The following is a 6,782-nucleotide window of genomic DNA, read 5'->3' on the forward strand; positions in this document are numbered from 1 at the left end:
GAGTCACCTCCCCAGTGACCTCACACGGCCCCTGTGATGTCACACAGCCCCTGCGATGTCATACAACCTCCTGTGATGTCACACAGCCCCTGTGAGGTCACAGAGACAACTCTGAGATGTCACCCTGTGATGTCAGACAGCTGCTCTGTGATTTCACAGAAGACTCTGATATGTCACCCTGCAATGTCACTGTTTGTTCTTTGATGTGTTGGTACAAAGGCAAAGAGAATAAATGCTTCCAAATTACCATGAATCTCTACTATGTATGGCAAGAAGTAAATCATGTTTTGTTTAGCTGCAACTCACCATGGATAAAGCTGTGCATGGAAAGTAGCTCTCACTGCTAGACAATATTATATAGGCCTGGTGGAAAAGGTTATATTAATAGACCAGCAGGGCCTCTCCGAAAGGACACAGATAACCAGGAATAGAAAAAACAGAAAAACAAAAAAGATGTATTGAACCACATGTTTTGCAGTTAGGGACTTCTCTGACTTCAACTCTTCGGACTGAATTGTTCCCCAGGAGCGTATAAAAGTGACTGTGTGAAGAAAACTTTTCCAAATATTCCTAAAAATTCAGGAGTACTCTGCTGCAAAATTTCAGGCACTTCAGGGCATTTTCACTTCAAGCTTCAAGCGTTTCTATGGAAATGCTTGAGAGACAGCACACTTCATATATCCAACATCTCTGTTTGCAAAAAGTTTTTATTTCAGATAGGGGTATAGGAAGGACATTCTTTAAATACAGAGGGTTAAATGCAAAGAATGACACATTTCAGGCAATTTGAGAAACTTATTTTCTTTTATTAATTTCTCAAACATAGATATTCAAGTATTATTTAAAAGCAGACAAGCAACTACAGTAGGGTATTTCTCTACAGTAAGGGTAACTTTGCAGAATAGTTATACACTGACAAGACTAAAGGGCATCTGGAAGGAATGCTAAGAAACTAGTCTAATTAAAGCTACAGCTCATTAAATGAATACATTAAGTCCCTAACAGACTAGGTTGCTGTCTTCGAGATATTTCAAGCAACCTCCATCAACTTCACTGTTCTTCTGTGAGGATGTGCAGGTGGAGCCAGTTTCTGCCTCATAGACTTAGGCAACAGCACCGTCGTAACTGGAAGGTGAAGGGCAAGGCCACTCAGAGATGTGTCTGCACAATGAATCCATGTGCTGCAGCATCTTCCTTCCGCAGGAGCAGGAAAGCAGCTTCAGGATTGCCAGTGACAAATGCAACAATTACGCAGCGTTCACGTGGCTGCCATCGGGTGTGACGCCCCCAGCACAGCTCTGTGCAGGGAACTCCTCTCAGTGACTGGAGAGCAGCGTCCGGAGGCGAAATCGCAGCCGACCATAAGCTTTCAGCGCCTCTAGGTGGGCAGCAGGATCTCGGGCCAGGTGCTCAAAGAGGTTGAGTGGCTGAAGCCTTCGCATTGCTGGCGGCAAGCTGATCTCTGCAGGAAGCCTCCCGTTGCCTAGCACAAAGTGCTCCAGGTGTTTCAAGTGCAGGCAGCGGCGCAGGTACGCCATGACGTCCCACAGCCGCTGTGCAAATTCCCTCCTGTGCCACCGGGACAGCGGTACGGTGGTCAGCACGTGCATGACCACAGTCTTCCAGGTAGAGCTGGAAAAACCTGTGCCCCTCAGGATGCAGGTGAAGACCTGCAGGCATTTCAGGTGCAAGCTCTGGCACGGCATCTGCCTGGCGATGTGCTGCAAGAATTTTGCCTCTGCCACAGCATATGTCTCAGGCCACGCTGTGCTTGTGATTATGTCTGCCTCGGTGGGCTGACTGCTCACAAAGATGCTGGAGTTGCCTTTCTGGGCCTCTGTGGGATGGCTGACCACAAAGATGTCAGAGTCCCCTTGGCGCACCCCAAAGAGCATCTCCACCGTCAGGCTCTTCTTGCCTTTGCTCAGCTGGAATTGGCAGGAGCAGCTGCAGGGCTGAAACACCAAGTGCCATGAGTATGACTGAGGCACGTGCAGCCACGAGCATCTCACCAACTGGTAGAACCAGCGGGAGGTTTTCTCCACATCCAGGTAGGAGCCGGTGCAGAGTGTCTCTAGGAGGCTGCGCTTCTGCTCCCGCCACAGCTCCTCCTGCGAGTGGTGCAGGAAGCACAACAGCTTCTTGCCCAGCCGCTCCCTCTCGCACAAGCACGCAAGCTCCACACGGACGCTGAAGGTCCTTGTTGCCATCTGCCCTGCACTGTTCAGCTCTAGGTGGAAGACGTGCCCTGGCGGGGGATTCAGTGGGACCAGCACGTGGTACACACCATCCCACCCACGGGGACTCCAGCCCTCAAAGGCACTGCCCACCCCGATGGCTTCTTGAGGCACCGGGTAGAAGCTATTGCTCACGCTGTCCACAAAGACACGCGTGAAGCTCTCCATCAGCTCAGCTACCACTGAGCAACCTCTCTCCAGGTCCTCCACAGGCCACTGTATGCCATCCACTAAAAGGATGCCTTGCTCATTCCCAGCATCCTGAGTGTCTTCTCTGTCTTCGGGTCCACCATTGCCGCTCTCTTCCTTGCCACCATCACTGCCAACTTTTTCACTGGCAGCCACGTTACCTTGTTTGTCTTCTTTTCTATCCTTGTTCTTGTTTCCCTCCACGTTCACATCACCCTGTTCTTCAACCTTGTTTCTATCATTGCCATCTTCTTCTGTAACATCCTTATTTTCTTTCTCAGGTCCAGCAAAACCATTAAGGGCACTTTCATTCCCGCATTTACTGCTATCTTCCTGCTCAGTCACATCTCTGCTTCTCTGTTCACTGGCATCACTGCTTTCCTGCACCTTCACATCCATGTATTTTTCCTGTCCATCTATGTTGTCTTCACCTTCATTTATGTCATTGTTGTCGCCCACCTTTATAGTCACACTATTGTTTTTTTCTTCATTTCCATCTCCTTCTTCTTCCTTTCCAGTGTCCTTGTCTTGCTCCACCCGCACATCCTTGTGTTCTCCTTCATTTGCTTCATCTAGGTCTTCTTTATTTCCAACAACATGGCCAGGTTCTTCTTCATTTTCGTCACCACGACTGTCTCCTGGCACATCCCCATCACTCCGTCCCTCATCTTTCTTTAAATCATGTCCATTGTCTCTGTGAACATCGCTGTCTTCCTTCACCTTCACATCGTCATTGCCTTCAATGGCATCATCACTGTCTCCTTCATCTACAGCCACAGGACTGCCTCCTCTGTCATTTTCAGTGCTGCTGTCATCTGCCTCCACAGTCACATCAGTGTTTTCTCCACCTTCCTCTGGATCAGTGCTGTTTTCTTTCTGCTCTGTTCCTCTCATCTCCCAAGGTCTTGCAGGAGCTCTGGTCCTTGCTGCTGCTGCTGGTGTCACAGCTCCTTCTCCTGCAGCTAAACCACAGGCCCAAGAAGAGCAGGACGCCAGCAAGAACCCAGAACGGCCACTGCTGCAGGGCACCAAAGAGCACGGCTCCCCAGCCCTCGTCCTGCTGCTCCAGGGGCCCCCGCTCCAGCTCCTGTAGCAGCTGAGCCATCTCACGGTCCAGCAGCTCCTGACGCTCCTTCATTCGCTGGTGCGTGGCCTCATCCAGCCCATCCCCAGCCGGCTGGGGGTACTGGATCAGGCTTTGCACGAGCATGAAGAGCAGTGACAGTAAAGCCATGGTCTGCAGGAGGACACACAGAAGGGGTTCAGTGGGGCCGGAATGGAGACGGACAATGAGGGGCAGGAGCAGCAGGGATGTGGCGGCAGGAAGGAGAGGGCCCCCGGCAGCTGGCAAGGCCCGCACCGCTGCCCCAGCAAGCAGCGCGCCCTCAGCGAGGCGCTCCCGCCGGGGCTGGGCCCTGGATGCGGGGGCAGCCGCAGGTACCGGCGCTTCTCCCCCAGCCCTCCTCCAGCCCCCAGCCCCGTCTCCTCACTGCTGTGCACTCACCGCTTGCCCAGGCTCTACTGGGGCAGCGGCACCCGCTGGGGCCTTTTCTAGCTGCCCCCATTGTGACACGGCGCCTGCGATGTCACAGAACCCAGAGCGCGGCACAGGCCAGCCCCGCCTGCCGTCCCCAGCCCGGTCAGGGAACTCATCGTGGCCCTGGGCACCCCGAGCCCCAACAGACACCAAGTGCAGATCCATCACTCGGGAACCTGGGAACACCAGAGCTTCCCTTGACAGAGCAGGCACAAGCACCCTCACACACAACCCTTGTCAAATTCAAATCTGGGTGACACGACCCAGGGATGTTCTCAGTGTACAAGTGCAGGCTTTTATTTAATACTGGTGGGGGACATTTTTTATTAGTAGTATTTATACTTATTACTTTGGGGTAGGATGTCATGTAAGCTAATGCTCTGTTACAGATTTCTGAAAGAAATCTAGGTTGCTTGGATGATGCACAGGAAGAGTTAATACCATCCTAAAAAGGCCAAATATTTTAATTACAAAATTTTGATGCCTTCAATAACCTCTTAGCTCTCAAACTCTGTGGTTCAACACCGTGCAAAATTCTGGTATAGCCAGGATTTTGTTCAGAAAGCAGAATGTCTGTGTTTTCAAATTTGTGCAAAGATGTACCTCTGTCACTCCCACCATCTTCAAAATTGTCTCCCTTAAACAATGTTAGCCAATCTCTTTGACTGATAAAGGAACTTCTGTCTCTTTCTGCCATCTCTTTGTGTATTTATCTCCAAAGGACTGTGAGTACAGGAGAGATTATACTCCTCGACCTTTCTTTGGGGAACTCATCTCTAAATGGAACTGCAGAAATGGGGAGGGAGGAAAGGGAAGCAGGATGTGACTTGAGTACCTGCATCATGACCACAGATGGCCACTGCTAGACAGACACTGACGTCAGGCTGATCACGCTCGCCCATTGGTGTGTAGCAGAATAATGTTGGGATGGCTAAAACTGCTCTGAATTGGATTTGCTTAACAGATGTCATTAGTAAAAGTATTCCAATAAAGAGTTTTAAACTCTCTTCCGAGCTGATGCCACTTATCATGTATCTTCCCCGCATTCTTCTAGGGAAGCTGTTTTTGATGTTGTCCCTTCCTTCTTTTTACAAGGGAGCAAAAATTATTTGCCAAGTATCACTCTTCCAGATTTGTTTCCTCTCATTTTCCAAGATTTAATAAAGTGAACACTCAGCAGAATAGTTCTGTGTTTTTTGAACACAATTCTTCCTTTACCCAATTGAGGCCCTTCTGTGACTATGAAAACACAAAAACTGTTGTGAGCTACAGTTTACACTTAAGAGGTTGATATGGGTCAGTTCTCCCAGGTTATTCTTAGTTCATCTGCTATGTAAACTGTTGATGTCAGTGACTGGAAGCTGCTCTCCGGGACATTATATATATGATAATTATATGACAGAAAATGCAACATATAGTTGGATCTGACCTTCAAGTTCACTAGCTTAAAAAAAGAAAAAAAAAGTCTGTAAGAAATTTGCTGTTTTTTCTATTTATAAATGCCTTCACATTTATATTTAGTTTATGCACATACAAGAGCCTTTCCTTGCATGGACAGCAGTGCCCATCCATCATCAGTCTCGGGTATATTATAAGTCTCAATGATTACTGCCTCCAGAAAGCATTTTTGAGACAAAACAGGCAAATTCTTTTGCGTAACTATACAATCTTCCAGTAGTAGGATCTTCACTCTCACATAAACACTTCATGTTTTTCTGCAAAGGAATCTGAGATAGATTTTTCTGAGAAATAACAAACCACCAAAAATAATTAAATAACAAGCAAGAGGAAAACACCATTTCTTCACTCAACACACTTTCCTTGATTTTCATAAGCATTCAGATTTACAGCTGCGGATACTACCACAGGAGCAGGGCTTTGTCTGGTTTTGCTTCCTCTTCCAGCAGAGCAAGCACAGCTGCAAAATGCAAACTCATTTCTAGGTTCTCTTCTACATCACCAGTTTAGTACATTCCAACCAGTCATAGTTGTGCAACACCCCGTCAGGGAACTGGGATTACTGCAGTGTCACAGACAGTTTAAGTGAGGCTCAAGGAGCTGTACATAATTTTAACTATGTTTTGTATGGATAATTAAATGATGCGTGACATGGAGATAAGCCAGCTGTACTGAAACTGAACAAACTAACTGCTCTGATGGAACAGTCAAGCATCTCATCAGTTATAAAATGAAACAGGTTTAAAGCAAAAACAATAGAGAACAGAATGCATGACATTGTAAAGTAGCATGTTCAAAGGACCATTTCTGAACTTTAAGCAAGTGTACTCATCCAGTCAAATTTTCAAAAGAATTCCTGGCACCAGAATGTTCTCTGTTTGCTTTTTCACCATGGTAAAAGAATGGATCACTCTTAGGGGAAAGAAAATCCTGTGTGCAAAACACTGCATGAAACTAAACAATGCTTTAAACGTGGCTAATTTCCATGTGGAGCTGATGATTTAGCACTGTCATCCTTCAGCAGAGGAGAAAGAACTGCCTGTCTTCAGTTTACTTATGCAAGATGAAGAAAGAATGTGAGGAGTGTGAATTTGATCTTGCTTCAATTTACTTCAGTAGCCAAACACTTGCCATGACTTCAGTGGGAGTGAGACTGCATCTTAGCTCATTCAATGTGGAGAAAAACAAATCAGCTGAGAATAATGCTCTTGTTGATTAGATTGATATGACTACCATAGTTGTTTTTAACAGTGCTAAGTAAATCCTCTTTTAAAAGCCAAAGGTTACCTTCAGTTGTGCTTTTTCCTATGTACTGTGTCACAATGGAGGATTCCTGGTTCTGTGACCAAGTCACCACTGCT

The sequence above is a fragment of the Anomalospiza imberbis genome, unplaced genomic scaffold (genome assembly GCF_031753505.1).
Source record: "Anomalospiza imberbis isolate Cuckoo-Finch-1a 21T00152 unplaced genomic scaffold, ASM3175350v1 scaffold_72, whole genome shotgun sequence".
Lineage (NCBI taxonomy): Eukaryota > Metazoa > Chordata > Aves > Passeriformes > Viduidae > Anomalospiza > Anomalospiza imberbis.